The sequence below is a fragment of the Nipponia nippon genome, unplaced genomic scaffold (genome assembly GCF_047370975.1).
Source record: "Nipponia nippon isolate SJK-2023a ecotype South Korea unplaced genomic scaffold, ASM4737097v1 scaffold_4, whole genome shotgun sequence".
Lineage (NCBI taxonomy): Eukaryota > Metazoa > Chordata > Aves > Pelecaniformes > Threskiornithidae > Nipponia > Nipponia nippon.
In genome coordinates this window covers 6775890-6793840 of record NW_028262358.1, presented here as the reverse complement: position 1 = coordinate 6793840, position 17951 = coordinate 6775890, and the positions used below count along the sequence as shown (strand labels likewise).

The window sequence follows — 17951 nt, the reverse complement described above, 5'->3', positions numbered from 1 at the left end:
GGCAGCAGCAATAGCCCGGGAGGTGCTGGAATCCCTCTTAACCTTCCAGAGGATTTTCACAGCACCGCATTTTTGCAGTGCGACTCTTCTCCCCCGCCCCTGCCAGCCCCATCCCTAGCATAGCTTGAGAACAATACACAAATGTGATTTCAATTAGGTCAATAACAAATTCATGAAGGTTCAGCCCTCACCATCTGTCCAAAGGGAGCAAGTCTCTGTTTGGCTTGGGGCTTGGGCTTTTTTCCCCCCCTTCCCATCCTCCTTTCTTATGAATACTATTTGACAAAGCCATCTACATAACAGAGATTTAGTGGGGTTTATGGCAAAAAAACAAAAGAGCAAATTAAGGCAGTTCCACTATTAATTCCCACCACATTGGAGCATTACATAATTTATCACTTAACATGTACATAATTTAGCATGATTCAACATTCAAACACGTTAAATAAAGACAGAAAGACAATAGTGAAAGCCTATTAATAAACTACTAATTCTTCCTTTACAGAGGAGTTATGTCTGTCTGAAATAGGAGTCCCACTAAAAACTTCAGTTTCAAAAATTTAAGTGCACTCTGCATTAGAAGAAAAAAAAATTGATCAATATATCTGAAGCCAGAATAAGTAAACAGGAGGATTTTTATAGTTTGTTACATGACTGTCTCAAAAATCTTTACTTCCTGTACACATACATATAGTCAGTAAATTTAGAATTTAAAATTTAAATCTTGATATATCCTGTCAGATACTTACCCTGTGCTGCAAAGTGCTTTCCAGAGGAAAAGGTCATGCCTAGGTTTACACAGACAACTAGTGCCTCACCCTATGGATATTTTACATGTGGTAACTTCCACAACACTACATTTCTGAATTGACTTGGATGGTTTGTGGCCCTGGGCCTTCACCCAGAAAGTTTCATGTCCAGACCTCATTTCTGTTCCATGAAGGGAAGAAAAAAGTGCCATAAACTTAAATGCAGCAAGAAGTCGCAGTGCACACTTTGAGATATGAACATACATCCAAGGTAAGTCCAAGCACCTGGTACCAGGTGTGTTTCAGGATGCTTTGCAGTGCCTGGCCCATTACAGCAACTGCATCAAAACCACATGGGCGAGGAGAGGGTGGGTGGAGAAGAAGATAGGAGGAGGAAGATCTTTCTTCTAACATACTGAAGCAATTTATTGGAGCAGATTTAATCACTTCACTCCTGTTGAAGGGAGTAAATTCATGCTAAACTTGCCACACTGAAGATAATGGAACAAGTCATGGGAAGGAAGAAGTTACTGAGTTAAAGAGCAACAAGGGAGAAAGCAGCAAAATTATTTGCTTTGTTTTAAGATACTCTGTAAGGTTATGTCATCACACTGAGATGCAGGGATGAGTAATTTATTCAGATCATGGATTTTCCACCAAGGATTTTTCTAGCTTTGCTCCAGTCGATGCAAACTTAACAGTTCAACATCATAGTTTTCAAAAATATGGTGATTTTCTATGTTAAGAAACTGCTTAATTTTTGAACTCTAGAAACCAATACATTTCTACATGTTAACCAAAACAAACGGTTTATTTTCCCTTCATTGCTCAACATCCGAAGTCTGAAAGGAATCTTTGCACACTGACAAAGCTATCTAGAAAGTGGGTATATACCAGGCAGTAGAACTCTTATAAATTATCTGCCATCTTGGGAAAAGTAAATTGACATCACCTTTGCCCTTTCATCCCCTAAAACGATGGTTGGACATAATCACAAATGGAGACAGATTAAGAAGATAAGGGAGCAGAAATCAATTCTTCCACTTACAAATAATTAAGACATAGGAGGATTAACCCCAAGTTGTAGTTATACCATTCAACGCAAACATAAGTGACAAAAATTAAAGACTGGAACAGAATTAGAAAAGATTGAATACCTGAAAGTATTCAGCATTGGCTGAAATGAGTATAAGGGAGCTTTAGTATGGGCTTCAAGTGAGTCACAACTGGGTGCGAACTCATTTTGAAAACCTGTTTCTAGACCTGTATTTCAGCAATTTAGTAAGAGTCAGGGACATCCACTCAAAGCCTGCTCCAAAATCCATCTCCCTGACAATCCAGCACTTCTGAGTCATCCTATTTTGGATTACTATGGGACTGAGCACCAGAAGAGCTGCAGCTCTGTGGTTCAATAACATATTCATGGATTGACCATTCCTGGCATTGTGGAAGAAGAAGAACAAAGGATGTAACCATAGCCTGTCCCTCTAGTCCCAGGCAGATCACCAAAATCTTACCCAGCCCTACCCAGGAAGAGGAAGGTGGTACCTCAAAGTTCACTTAATCCTGCCTTTATGGGAATGGGAAACTCTCACCTCAGATCTCTCACCCAGTGCCCTTATTCCACTCTTGCTCTCCTTGATGACTAGTAAAGATAACTTTGAACTTTTGGAAAAGCCTGCAGCCATAGCAATGCAAAAAGCTGTTCCTAGAAACCAAATTCAGAGTTTTACCTTTAAGCTTTTCTAATCAAATATTTCTCCCTCTGCACTCTTTTCATACTGAATATTAACCAAGGGGAGATTGATTTGAAAGGAGATTTTTTTTTTTTATTTAATAACTCTGTAGTGAAGTTTTACCTCTGAATTTAGAGAAAAGGCAGACCTTGGTGTTTATATTATATCTTTAGATATCTAAAGCTCAGAATTCAATGATATTTCATGTTCTGGCTACTGACAACCTTTAACAGACATTTCTTGTCATTCATTGCCTCTACAGTCTACAGATATCTTTTGTAATGAATAAACCCATTTACAGAAAGTTGAAGATGCATCAGTCCACAGCACCAGTTGAGTGACAGTTGTTTATGACACCCTAAGGAATGATTTGGTTTACTACTTTTTTTTGTCAAATAATGAGATCCTTATGCACAAAAAAGGCAAATTTAATTCAGAATAATATTTGTTGGAAGGAACAGAAGTCTGAACAACACCTGGAGCACTCTTAGATAAAGCAAGGCTAAGAGGAGAGGTCAAGTCTGATGCATTGTGGGACAAGGCCAAGAGTATATCTTTCCGAAATATTATTTGAATGTCATATCAATGAAGTCAGCAGGGCTAAAACAGGCAGTCTGTGGGATCAACATCCAATTTTACTAAAGGAATTCTGGAAGATTCATAAATCCTTATCCAAAATATTTAAGTCCGCTGGGCTTAAATCTAATGGCATTTAGATTGCATGATACATCTTCCTTCTGATAAGGCCAGAAAGTTAAATTCTTCAGCAAAACATATTTTACACCATTTTTAACAAAACAGAGGGCGCACAGATGTATGAAAGCATGAAACAGAGCTGCTTTCTCCTCAAATCTTCTTCAAATTATTCAAAGAGTTCAGCTAAGTTCGTTGCAAGAAATGAGTGAGGTTTTAGTATAATTCCCCTTTTCTTCAAGGCTAATTACACCGTTGCCACCCTCCTCTTAACAATACTGTTTAAAAAAAAATAAAATTGCCTACGAATACATAGAATTTGCTTATGTGGAAACATATTTCAAATGACACTCAAAGACTGTTTTTAAGAGTGCCTGGCACCCAGAAGCTTCTGGCATGAAACTGAACATAAGTTTTTCAAAGGATGATTAGCATCCAATACTCAGCAGTTTCTGAAAAACAAGCCATATTTGAGCCTTCCTGAAAGTCTGTCCTTGATTACAGAAACTCAGTCAGATCAGTTCTGAAAAAGGAGACTCGCCACCACTCGCAAAACACTTTGCTGCCTTACTGTATCAGGATTTGGCAAGAACAGCGTATATTCTTCACTGTCAGTTTCAATCAGGACTAAATGAAGCCAAGACTTTCAGTTAAGGTAAATGTTGAATTCTTAATATTTAATAAAAATACCCCATTCCTATGAAACCATTATCTAATAAAAACAGCTCTGCCTTCAGAGTAAGATGATAAAGAAGAGGAGTTTGAACTTTAAAGGGAATAATGCAGTAAATTATTACATTCAGGGATTATATCCTTAACTGGTGTAAACTGGCACAACTTCAACAGAGACCTGTTGATTAACATCGGTACATGATCTTGTCTAACCTGTTTAGCACTGACATGCACTCTTGTTGTACTGGCCTCAGAATATCTAACATTTGCTCCCAGCTGTCAGCAGGTACTAGTCAAAGAAAGAGATAATTCATTTTAAGTTTTTCTTCCCCGTTTTGTACAACCTCCAAAAATCTATTTTCTTTTATTGTACTTTGGTTATTTTTGCTCATGGAGGCTTTAGGACAGCAGTGGAAACTGAAGCTGTCTGGTTAATCTGAGGTCAGATTTTGTGTAGGCAGCTGCAATCCAAACTTCCCCACCCTGCCCTACCACTAACCCGAACTCTGACCTGCGGGGACCACCCCCTCACTCCCGCAACAACGCGGTCCACATTTCTGAGTGAACACAGACAGCTAAAATGCCAAAATATCTGTGTGTGAAAATATATACGCACACTGTCAGGTCTCTGTGACTTTTTCTGTTGGACGATAACCAAGACCACCAAATGCATTTGGCAGTCTGGAATCTACTGATGAGTCAAGTCACTTAGTACACATACTTTGTCCTTGTGAGCAAGTTCCATTTTGAACTGAAGCAGTGGTTTAAGGGAAAAAGAAAACACACACAGAGCCACCGCCACCCTGCAACATCATGCATCTAAAGCAAGGCTCCTAAGTCCATGTCTAAATCTGTGACAAGTGCAAAAATATTGAGCACCCCAAATTCACATCTACCGTATTCATGGCAAACTGCTGGGTGTTGAGCACTTCTGAAGTCAAGCCACTGATTCAGGGACCTGAAAATGGATTTAAAATGTGAATTTCCTAGGGTATATAAGTGATCAATCTGACAAGTCTCCCTGATACATGGATATGGTCTTCAGGAACTTTGACAATCCCATCCTAGAAACCTACAGTAATTCTGAACATTTATGTTACATGCATTATTCTAGCCCTTCAGCTCATGACCAAGGTCAGCCTCATCGATTTCAGTGCTGTAGCACTGTACAGAGAGCATCGGCTCTGTAGAGCTGACCACCTGAATGGTTAACCCAGAGGAAGGGTGAGAGGAAGTTTTAACATCCTCATTTCACAGGTGGGAGACTGAAGCACAAGGAAGGAAAGGAGGGGCAGGAAAGAAGGGAAAGATGTAAGTGATATGTTCAAGGCCACCCAGGAAGACTGTTGCAGAGTGAGAAAATGAATCCATATTTCTCACTCCACCCCTTTCCCTCCTCTCTGCATACAAGGTCTCCACTCTCAGAGCTGTATGAGAGTTTATATGGGTCAATGCTATTGTGTATGGTGGTTACCAAGAGGAGCCCACGTTTTCACAGGTGCAGAAGGATAGAACTCAATTTGCAGCTCTTGAATCAGTCCAGCAGAGAAAGGAACAGTGTAAAAGTGAGCACTCCCATCCTGCTCCCTAGGTTCAAGAAAGGGGATGGAGCTGGTAACCAAATCCTCATTAAGGACCACAGTGAAAGATCACACGGAAGCATGGTAGATGAGCACTACCGTCAGGGGCTCTGAGCAACCTAATGTAGTTGAAGATGTCCCTGCTCATTGCAGGGGGGATTGGACTAGATGTCCCTTCCAACCCAAACCATTCTATGATTCTACCTGATCAACACCAACTACTAAAGAAGTAGGAGAAAAGAGGGTAGCTTAAATAAGCACTTTAAAAGGTCAATTCTGCCTATTTTAGAGAAAACAGAACAACATAGGCCAACAAGAAGATAGTGGAGCTAAGAGCCAGAATCTAAGTCTAACTCGGCTGGTGACTCTCTGGATTATTTCTGTGCAAGTCATTCCAACCCTTCTCCTTCACCAGTTTCAAACTACAGTTCCCTTGGGGCAAGGACTGTGACCACATCCGTCTTCATTTCACACTGCCCTGTAGACGGTCACCACACTTGAGTTTGAACCCTCTTGCTACTCAGACAGAAAGTTTGTAATGCAATTCTGAAAGCTTTTTAAGCCCATAATAGCTTAGGTAGCTAGAGGTTCAGTTTATTGCCTATTGCTGTCAAAGAGGTTAAAAAAAAAAATCAACCACAAGAACAGGCAGGATGGAAGGGGAAGAGTCAAAGTACTTGTCATCCTTCATTGCTTAAGTCCTTTCCAAATGAGAAAGAAGTTCTCCCCTGGTTGACAGAAGAAGAGTCCAGCATAGGATGCTCCCCAGCCACACACAGGCACAGAAAACAGCAACAGAGGTAAGGCTCTGCCATGGAATCACTCACTACTGGCCCCAACGGACCTGAGTGTTGGTTGTGTAGGTTCCTTGTACAGGGAAGACACCTTGTGGGTCTGCACAATGAAGCCCCAGCAATTGTGGCTTTTAGGAATTACTATTACCGGATTTTAAAACCCACAGGAAAAGAGCTGGCTTGATTGTCTCCCAGCTAGCTGGAAACATGGCCCAGCATGCTGAATTGAAGACATCCCATCAGGCTTTAGGTAACATCTATAGTGCCATTGATAGCACAGTTGACTGAGAGTTCCCCTGTCTCGGACAAGCAAGGATGTATTTCCTTTTAGATTTTTATAGGAAGTATTTTATATACACAGGCCAATAAAACCAAGGAGATTATTAGTTAGCTATAGTCTAGTTTCCAGAATATACAGAACATTATATTCACCACTAGGCTTTAATGTCCACACCACAGACTGCATTTGTGAGAAGCAAACATTGCATCCATTTCAGCATTTGTGTTCAGAGCAACAGTGCAATTTTGAAGCAAATCTACCAGCTGTTCCTACTGATCGCATCCAGGCTTGCTTTAGCATAGTTTAGTGTGGCATACATGCCAGGCACCTTCTCTCAGAAGTTTCGGACCATGGGTATGAGGATATATTCAGTCCAAAGTATATCCCCCCACCCAGCACTGATGCACATACAGGAGAGACTCAAGGGGCTCAGCACTGACTGCTTTGATCTACTGATACACTCCTACTGCACCAGATTACTCGCTAACAAAGCCAAAGCAACTTGGAAATTACTGAGAATTAATTGCTCTGTTTATGTGAGCATTTTAATAAGAAATAATCACCATGAACAAAGAGATAAAAGTGAAAAACAAACTATAGAAAAATTCCTGCAGTAAGAGCCGCATGGCAATACGTGTAAACTGAAGATGTAGGAACCAAATCACAGCACACAAGTCTTGTCTGTACTACTATGAAAATTATTTTCACCAAGAAGGTGGTCTTTTGAGAACAGCAGAGTTCTGTTCACAGAAATGTTCTCCCTCTGAAAAAAACAGGTTGTAAGTAGACATGTTTCCTCCAGAAATATGAATCTCAATTCCTTTTGTACTTATTTCTTCAAAAATAGAAGAATCACCAAAAAATAGAAGTGTGTCAAGTCAGCAGTTCAACAATTAAACAAATTAAGTTTTCATTTTATCTATATCAAGTGTCAGACTGCTTGAATTTTTGCTTTACTAACATTTCAAGTTTTTGTTCTGACTTACAGGCAAGTTAGCCTTTAAGATCACGAACCTCTTACAGAAGGAAAGATTATCACCTACACTCTCAAAGGAGAAATGGAGATTAAGTATTACTACCTTATAGAGGTGTCAGCTAGTTCAAAACCTGGCGATAAGCACACGATCCACCCACATACACCTTTCCCCTATGTAATTGACCCAAAATCTGAAAAAAAAAAAAAAATGTACACCATAACAATTACCTCATCATTTTCCCAGCCAGCAGGTTGTCAGTATTAGCCCCTTATAAATAGTTAGTCCCACAAAAAGCAAGGTTATGAGAAATTCTGGCTTTCTACTGATGTCATAGTAATGAAGAATGTAAGTACCAGTTAAGAAAAAAAAATAAAAAAATCTTAACATTAAACTCCATCCACACACTTTAGACCGGGAGAAGGGAGGGGTTGGCATCCTGTTGCCCAGTCATCCCTGATTTCATTGAATACTGTAAACACAGTCATAATGAAAATCTCTACTTCAAAACTCACAGGGTAGGGTACATATATGCAGTAGGACATGATAGCACTCTTGAGGCTTTCAGTCCAAGATGTTTACAGGCTATAATGAAAAACAAGTTTCTTCCATTGCCCAAATCAATACAGATTCCTTTAACCCACTGGCAAATAAGAGACTGAGGAGAGATTCACAGTGATTAGCCAATCTTTTTCCTGACAGTTTAATGGGATTCTGGGACTGCCATATTAGCCAGCAGAATACCAATACAGCTTTTCTTTCTGCCTTTTCACCAGTGAGAAGTGTGCGTAGGTTCGGGGTTAAAACAGATACACAAGCAATTCTAACACTACTGAATGGAAGTATACCTCTGCATTTTTAGGCAGAACAGGAGTTTCAGCCCAGAAAAGAAACAGCAAACATTAGAGCACCACCAACGTGATCTGAGTTAATATAACTGCCATGACATCACACTGCTTTCTTAGGAAGGGGAAAGAGTTATTTCTCTCACGTTCCATTAATCTTCTTGGAAAGCCCAGTCTAGAGGTGATGAGGAAGAAAACAAGTAACACTCAGCTATATGAAGCAGAACACCCAGCCAAAATCTGCTTGCCTAGAGACAGATGGCAAATAGAGCCAGTGAAACTACAGCTGCATGCCTGAGATCTCAGATCTATGTGTGTGATCATTAAAGATTTTCACATTATCTAATAGAGCAGAGTCTCCTGGAGATTTGGGTTTCCAGACTTTTGTTTTCTTTACAGAAGACCACATTAAACTGACCCAGAACAAAGTCAAAAGAAAACAGTTCTCAAGCTTTTTATTTAAAAGCATTATGCACACACAAGCACTCTGAGTGGCTTAATTTTCTCCTGCGAGTGCAATTTGCTCACACTCTGTATCAGCAGGAACAGTTGGGAACAAATTACAGCAGGAAGGCTGAAGAGCTCTCACTGCACCTTTCCAATCTGGACATCTCCCAGGTGTGCATCACCCTCTTCCTTCTCCATTTGCTCCAGAGGACAGCTTTGGCTTTCCTTGGCACCCAGGGACTCAGCACACAAATACCTACATGCCTGCATGTTTGGAGAGCTCCTTATAGAGTCCATGACCATGTACCCAGTCTGCTGCATATACACATATTGCTAGTCAGATATCTATTTAGCCCAGTGCAGATACCAACTTATTGTGTACAAGTGCAGAAAATACACACTGGCAGGGCTCACACATAACAGTAACTGCACTGAGACTGAGAAAGCCTTTATCGTGTGCTTGTTCAGTGGTAGAGGTGATCTCATTCTCCTCCCTAAATATCACTTATTCTTCTTTCTCAACATTTTTTTAGATATCTGTCCCTCTCCCGATATAAGTGGCTTATTCCAGGTCCTATCAGCAGCACGGCACGCTGTTCATACTAGAGTGAAGGAAGAAGTCGCCCAGTGACAAACACTGTGTGCCTTCCATCGCTGCTTCTTCCCAATACACACAAGCTCCTCAGTCCTAAAAGCCTGGCCAGCACTCAGTTCCCAAGGCCGGACAATACCACCATAGGTCATTATTACAACCAAGTTGTCGAGAACCTGACAATATACCAGGCTAAGACTGAACATTTGCTATTAACACTCATCAAATATCTCAGCAAGAAATTTCTCCCCAGAAAAAACCTTCACTGTTTTGGGGTGTCACTGTTACAACAATGTTTAATATCAAAAAGTCCAAATGTCTTATTTCAGTAGTATCCTCCCGACTTCTTTTTTCAAGACATTTTCCAATAAATCAAAGCAAACTTTAGCTTTGCCTGTTAGTTGCACTAAACAAAGCAAAATTACTTTATCCGAATAAAACATTTCAACCCCTCTGAATCAATATTTTTACTGAAACATGTTTGGCAAGAGTTAAAAAAAATATTCATTGGGAATGAGAATTTTTTTTTTTTTAGAGAGTCCATATTACCCATGGTATGGAAATCCCATTTCCCGTAGAGCTAAGCGTGCTTCCAGTTCTTATTACTGGTTACACGTGTGAGGGGGTTTTTGTTTGTTTGCCTTTAAGTGCATAAAATCTTCATGAAGGCTGTTGGAGGTACATTTTTAAAATGGCTTGAGAGCCTAACTCCCCCGAAAGACCACCACCAAAAACTTGCCTCTAAACATGTTCCATAAAAACAGTACAAACAAATACGGAGGGAGGTTCTCTTGTTACCTGATTTGTGACCATGATTAATTCTCTTCAGTCACAGGTATTCAGACTGTAAGCTAAATTTTCCAGGTAGAAGCAGATCTGAAAACAAACAGTATAAAAAAAGTCATTCAGTTTGATATCTGGACAACTGATTTGTCAGCCTGAAAAAAAAAATCAAAAACGAATTCATTTTCAAAGGACAATGACATTTAGCTGTGTGAAGTCCATTATAATCCTACCATCTTCTAGTCTGACAACCAAATAAACTGACAGATATGTCTATATACATGACCACAAACTAAAAAGGTGCTGAGTCAGTGAGTACCACACAATGAAAGTCTTAGGCAAGGAGTCCCTAGGAAAAGGTGTGTTTACTTCACAGAACGAGAACAAGTAGGCTAGATTGCAAAGCAACTTTTCTTTCTGGCTATGATTGATAAAACTCATATGCATGCAAATGGTGGGAAGACAAAAACAACAACAAAAACCTTTGCCAAGGTGCATTAACCTGTTTATTTAGAAACCTAGCCTCCAGATTCAGAGCAACACTTCATTAGATAGCTTTGTTTTACAGAATTTCTTGGCCCTGTGAACTACCAACACCCTATCACAGTGGCTTACAAAGTAAATCACTTGTATGTAAAGTTTATGCAAACAAGAAAACCAAAACAATCCATCGCATTATTTTCTTCAACCAATTATGTCAAATACAAACAAAGATATCATTTATGTGCAGAGAATGCAGACTGATGCTAGTTTCACAGAGGAGTGACCAACTCCAGTAAATTAAATGCCCAGGGCCTCAGAGGCTTCATCTGGTCCTAATTTTCAATCAGCAGTAAGCCAATGTTTTTTTCACTTTCATTGTAGCTTGTCTTCATCTAGTTTATGCTCCAAGACATCCTGTTTTTCAAGCTCTGATCTGTCGCATTAAAAAAATGGACTTGAAAAAATGTACAATAGCCAACATAGTGGCACCACTAAGGCAGCTGAGCTCCTGTGCTCTCAGCTGGCTGCAGATTCTCTCTTCCTTAAGCCAATAAAAGTTGGGAGTAGAGAGAGGTATGAGTTACACACAGTGCACTTGGCATAGGTGGAAAGCACCCAACTGCTTTACCTTCCAGAAAGAGGGTGAAAGCACCACCTCCTCCTCTGATTCTCTGCAGGACCCAATTGCCTGAAGGAATGGACTCTCCTGCACTGCATTTTGGCCTCTCTGAGGTATGCCTAACATTTATGAACTGCAAAGCGTCTTTAGATCTATTCCAATACACTGCGCTCTACCAACAGAGCAGGAGGGGAAAGGAAGAGAGAAGAATGAAGCTGTCATCACCACCAAGCCTTCCCTCTCAACCACAGTGCATCATCTCTCACCTTTCCTAGTACCAGCAGCCTACAGGAATCAATTCACTAAAAGCTTGTGGAGGTGAGTCCATAATAGCAATTAACAACATACAGTTGCAGTACCTCTAATGCCACGTACAACATAAATCACAGTAATTTGCATAAGGACAGTTAGTCCTCTCTCATAACCAAGAATGACAAGCCTTAGCCAACTTCCCAGACAAAAATATTAATAGACGATACGGCCATATGTGCTCAAAATACAACTGTGGCACATGCTCAACTACAGCTGCAAAACGGAGCTTGATGTCAACTGTGAAACCTTCCCAAGAAGAAGGATAAATATATGGTGATTAGGCTGTGCTGAGCTCCATGCTGCTTCAGGATCATTGTCATCGGTGCCAGAGGGAGATAGGGTTACACATTCACAGCACCATGTTTGACTGCAGCAGAGAAGTATTCCAAGGATCAATTTGTTACCCATAAAATGAAACCACAGTTTTACTGGTCCCATCCAGATTAAATTAGAACATTTCTAAAAGTTAATTTTGCAGATGTTTCTAAAGTACCCTATCTCTGTGCAACAGGCCAGGCATGATGACACTCATGTGGAAGATAGTATACCAACATTTTCCAAGAGATCTAAATAATCTCTCCTGAACACCTGACTAATTGAATGGTCTTCATTGAAACAGATGTACACAAACCATGTGCACATATTTCATATGAAAGATTCCACTAAATCAAATAAACACAATTCTCCTTCAGCTTTCCCACCTCCCCCTTGAAATAAGAGTCTAACTTTACATCCTCTGGTCTGAAAAAAAAAACAAATAATTAAGAAAGCAGCTTGCAGCCCCTCAGCCAGACAGATTTCCCAGGGTAGGATTGCTCAGCCTCAGCACTCCCATCACAGCTTTGCCTCCCACCCTGTTTCTGACTTTAAATCCTGCTGCCAAACTATCTCTGTGTCCCTCCATATATTCCTGGTTTTCTTTCTTCACTTGCAGGATCATATATCTGCAGCGCTCTCAAGACCCTGCAGGACCTTTCTTGGCTGGTGTAAATCAGAAGGAACTTTTCTTATCCAAGTAACAGCAATTTCAGCCTACAACAGCAAAGAATTTGGCCTCTCTCTCAGCCCCTCTATTCCCATGTTGATTTCATGAGCCCATGCCTCTCTTTCCCTCTAGGAATTCAGTATCAGGACTCAGGTTTTCCTCATGCACCATAGATTTGGCCCCAAACACACTGAAATTAACTGTGAAGTTTGCATCTAACTCCATTTTCAAGAATCATGTTTTGGTTCATTTACTGTGACTACCTTTACACTCCCCATCATCAGACTACAATGGGCAAGATAAGCTTCAAGGAAGACACTGGCACAACTGCCCTTCCTTGTAACTATCTATTAACAGGCACAATGAGACTGAAAAGAAAATAAAAGCCATGATACCTGGCACTAAGAGAGTCTTTCTATTGACTCTAAAAGGATCTCCATGTTTTAAGAAAGCTCTCTTTCTCATCTAAGGATATGTCCTTCCCTGTATCTTTAGAGGGATTTTCATGGGGACAACTTAATTTTTGAGGTAGCTGGGCATTTACTAAGGTCCCTTTAAAATACCAATGGTTGCTACAGGTTCACTTAATCCTATTTTGTCTCAGCTCCAACTGCTAAGACACTGCTGTTCATTTTAATAGCAGCTAAAGAGACAAATCAGAAAGGCTTTTACATCCCTGGTTTTGAATACTGCATGTAGAAAAAAAAATAGAGTAACATTACTTGAATTTTCCCAGGAATTCACAACATAAAACTGTAAGCAAGAGTTGCCTCATCTTTAATAGTGCTGTGCTTTAGTCATTTAGAAATACTTGCCTTAATTCTTTTTTTGCAAGGACTACCCTGTACATTGACAGGTAAATCTACTTAAAGGTGTTAAGTTTTGTGTTCAACAAGGACTGTCAAAACAGCAGCTTCATTTGTACCATATTCTTCCTCTCTTGCATACAATCAGATGGGTGAACAAGACAGGGGGTAGAGAAGAATTCCACAACATAATCATTTGGCAACTTATATTATTTTCTTTCAAAGGGCATTACAATACACTTCTCTCACTTGGGGAACTTCAAGAGAAGATAATTATTCTTGTCTGCCTTGTAATATATATTAAAAAGTGTTCAAATGTGGCTTTCCAGGGAATTCTGCCAAATATTTTTAGGCACCAGACCCAGCTTTACTTAATTTTATATTGCCTTCTTAGTCTATTATAAAATACCCTTCCATGCAGTTTGAATTTGGTAAAAAGGCTGAAGCATACTCATTTATATTAGAAACATAAAAATGTTTCTTTCCTTGAAATAGAGATCTTTAACTCCTAATGTGACAGCCATTCAGATGCACAGTAATTAAAGTGTCTCTACAGAGCTTAACACACATCAGTGAGCTTTTATTGCCACAAAAAACAAGCAGAAAGAGAGGGTTTTTTTTTTTTAGGAGACAACATACCAAGAACAGAAAGTAGCTTTAAACATTTTTTGTTTATAAGCACTTTATTAGTAGTATAACAGTAGCACCTTGAGACTCTAAAGAAGACCAGAGCCCTGCTGCATGAGGCATCATAAAAGCTTCAAAGATGCAAATCCTAAACCATTAAGTGCTGTCATCAACTACAGTAAAGTATGGGATTACACTATAGGTTGTTGGGTTTGGGTTTTTTGTTTGTTTTGTTGGCTTTTTTGGTTTTTTTTTTGGTTTTTTTTTAAGCTATTTGGGATAACAATTATCCCTTATTATTAGCAATAATGTTTATTACATGGGATAAGATAAAACAAAGGCAGTGGGCAAGCCAACTTGCTCCAAAGAGTTTACAGTCTAAGCAAACAAGAATGCCAAGGCTGGACACAAAAACAGAGCTCATTACACAAAAGTAGAATACGTAGAGTTAGAAAAAGATAAGCTAAGTTACAGAGAGGGAGGGATAAAACAAACGTGGAGTGAATTTGAAGAGACTAGGCCCACAGACAGGATCGCAAGGCAAATACATAGTACAGAGCTGGTAGTCTCATGACAAAGGGCAAGAGGGAAACAGAGGCACAGAGACATGCTCTAAATCACACAGCAGAGCAACTAGCGGCGAGAAGCCTGACAACCAGATCCTCATTTTAGCATCCACCCAGTGACTTCTGGTGTTTCACTTTATAAAAATTCAAGTCTATCCTAATATAGCCTGGTGAGAAAGGCCAGGCAACCCTCCTCCTGAACTTCTAAAGAGTCAGACATGATTTACACAGCAAGATCAGGATCAGGATAAAGCCCACAGTATTCCCATCAGTATGCTGTCTAGATATTTCAGTCTTCCCCCCCACCCTTTTAAAAGCCAGCATCAGAAACTGTAGATAATTAGCACAAAAGTCCATGTGAAATGTTGTATTTATTTAAGTGTTTATTTTGGCTTCCTAAAACAGGCTGGAATCCAGCTCTTGCACTCAGCCCCACCTTAGTTATATTTGTCCTGTTATGCACAACAAACTTGGAGCCACATTTAAATATGAAACACTTTGAAACTATATTAATGCGATCTCTTTATCATTAATACACACATTAACTCCTTTCACAACTGACCCATAAGTTGATTGGTTGACCTAGCTCATTTTAAAAGGTATGTTTCACAGAGTGGCAACACTGTTTTACTTTTCTTCGCTTTCCCTGATAATCAAAAGGAAGCCAGCCCAGACTGCATGTTGAAAACTGAAACAGCTGAGTGGGCTCCTCCTACCTCCTCTCTTGTGTTTTCATCTTTTATGGTGGCAGGCTAGTCTGTGCCAGACGAACTAAGATTTCTTATACTCTTCAGTCGCTTGGCTGTTCTTTCCCATAGATATTCCAACAGCAGATTAATGTCAAGGCATGCTGAGCCAAACACATGAATCTCTGTGAAGATTTCAGTCGAGCAGGAATGCTGCTGGATAGCCATTTTTGCTGCTAAACCAAGAGATTGCAGCTGAACCTGGTCTCACATGTGTGATTTAAGGGTAACTGACCAGTGTCAACTAACCTGGGTGCATGGGAGGTCAAAACTGGGTCCCTTAAATAGTGTCAGAAGAAACACCGTTGCGTAGGTAGGTGAAGCGTTCCCTCTTTAGTGTACAGCTGCATACACCATCCACACAATTTCAAAGTGCTGGACTTCACAGGTACAAGGAAACAAACAACTGCTCCACTCCCAGCAAAGGCAAGGGCAGGAGATGCTGCCGCCCCAGAGCCCCAAATACCATGCCTTTCCCCTGCTACAAGCACTCCCAACGACTCAGTATGCAGCGCTTGTACTCAGAGGATGGACATAGCGCACAAACGAAACACCCAAACTCACAAACCAGTGAAAAGCCTGCAGCACCCTCATTTAGGGCCTTGCATTGCCGAGGTACCACACCTAGTGAATTGATTGGGGCAGGCCTGCCAAGCACATGAAGCCTTGCATCCCTTAGAGCAGGATCAGCAGCCTGGGACACAAGGACCCAAGCAGATATCACTATTTTGGACAGCAGACCCAAGGACATCAAAGAGGAATTAGTGGTTCAGGAGAATGCTCCCACTCCCACCAGCTCCAAACTCAGCAGGACCTGCTGCCTCTTGCAGAATTAACATGTTGGCATATTTGCACCTCTGAGAGAGCTGGCAGCTCCCACTGGGTTTCTACCCTCATGCTTAGTCTCTAATACAGGAAGGAAAACACATTTCTGAGTTCACCCCCTTAAAGCAATGATAATCCCTTGTTCAAACACCTCTAAGTCCTTGGCAGATACAGACAAGGGAACAGAGGGGAATATTCCCTCCTCAGGAGGAGCTACATAGGAATAGTGCAAAGGGAGACTAACTAAAAAGAAATGAGCAAGTTAAATAAACAAAGCAGGACAGCGTGCTCTTCTAAACACAGTTTCTTTCCTGGAGCACATGGGAATTAAGCACTCATTAAGCACCTGTTGCACTCTTTTGCAACAAGACCCCAGTATCTCTTTTAAAGTGAGCAAAAAGACCATTAACATTCAAGTATTCTTATTAAGGTTGTTTATCTGGAGTCATCTCCCACACTGCACTAGCACAGCCATATAGCAATACTTCGGCCTCACCAGCCTGTACAGAGTCTTTGCAGATCTGCTCATGATGTTCACAGGGTCCCTCCTCAGGAGGGCGCAGAGCCTGTTAAGAGGTCAGGGACACGAGAAGTCCCTGACTCCAGAAGGTCAGCCCAAGCCCAGCACCTGTACTGCAAGCAACCCAAGCTTTGGAGAAGGTACAGAAGACCAACTCTTCGCAGTTAAAGATCAAGCTGATCTCAGCCTGCTGCTAGCCACTGCTCCAGGTCCAGCCTAGTCTGCCTCTTTGCAAGTCAGCCCTCTCCGGCCAGCACATAGCCCATAACCCTACAATTTCCAGATATCAACTTACGTGCAAACCACATAAGGAAAAAAAAAAAAACCACCAAACAACACACAAAACCACAAAATAATTAATCCTCAGCAACTCCAGACACAATTCATACATGCTTTCAATTTCTCTCCCCCACAGGTCAGTGAAACTACAAGTCATTTTCCATGTATATCAGCCATGGGAACTGTAGTCTCGCATAGATGCATCTTAACTTAGTCAATAAAATATCAAGCTGAAGACAACTAACCTAGAGCAGGCCTCTTTTCTGTACCAAACTTGTTCCTAAAACACAGCCCAAACCTTCTCTTAGAGAAGCAGCTCCAAGGATGCTTTTCCAGGAGAGAAAAACTACCTCCTGTGCAGGTGTGCCTATTTAAACTGTTAGCTGCTCCAGGTGTTGCCACTCTCCACTGACTGAGCCCTTCTGCCCCTCCCCAGTGGCTCCTGACAACTCTTTGTTTGCCAGTTTAGGGTTTAATTCAGCCCAGTGCATCTCTTGAAGATGGCGAACCAAAACTCCACACATGGAGAAGTTCATGTGTATCCAAGTTAGGCCTGTGTGCAAATCTAGAATTGCCCCTTGGATTCCACACACCTAGCAGTCCTTGTCACCTCTGCTACTGTGGTGACAAAAACTGGTAGGTTTTTGTGCTGCCTACAGAAAATAGGTCTCAGCACCTCCAAAACCATCACTGTGAGATGACGGACTAAATTTCTTGATCATTACTTGAACAAACAGACTTTAGTCTTCAGCAGTACACATCTGTCTCCCATACTATTTCAGGAAAACAGAATAACCATTTGAGGGGAAATTACACATACAACCATGAGTATACAAATCTACAACCCTAAATGAGAATAAATTCTAATTTTCTTCAGGAAAAAAGGTCAGTCTACCGTTGAGGTAAAGGATATAGCCCTGTCAGCTGATAGGCAACTGATGGAAGAGATATAATGTTTTTTTTCCAGTAGGAGACACTAGAATCCATTAGCAGCTAAACATGATTGTTTGCAAGATTGACAGAAAGATATGAATTATT

General features: G+C 40.7%; 1 long non-coding RNA gene across 3 annotated transcripts in view; it reads right to left on the bottom strand.

The window, feature by feature from the left end:
* Positions 1-17247, bottom strand: part of LOC148053084 (uncharacterized) — a 207323-nt gene extending 190076 nt beyond the window's left edge. For all 3 annotated transcript variants that reach the window (XR_015708803.1, XR_015708802.1, XR_015708801.1), the window contains exons 1-2: positions 17159-17247; positions 10161-10238 (exon numbers count right to left, since the gene is read on the bottom strand). This is a non-coding gene — a long non-coding RNA (uncharacterized LOC148053084). The remainder of the gene's footprint in view (positions 1-10160; positions 10239-17158) is intronic.
* Positions 17248-17951: the final 704 nt, after the last annotated feature.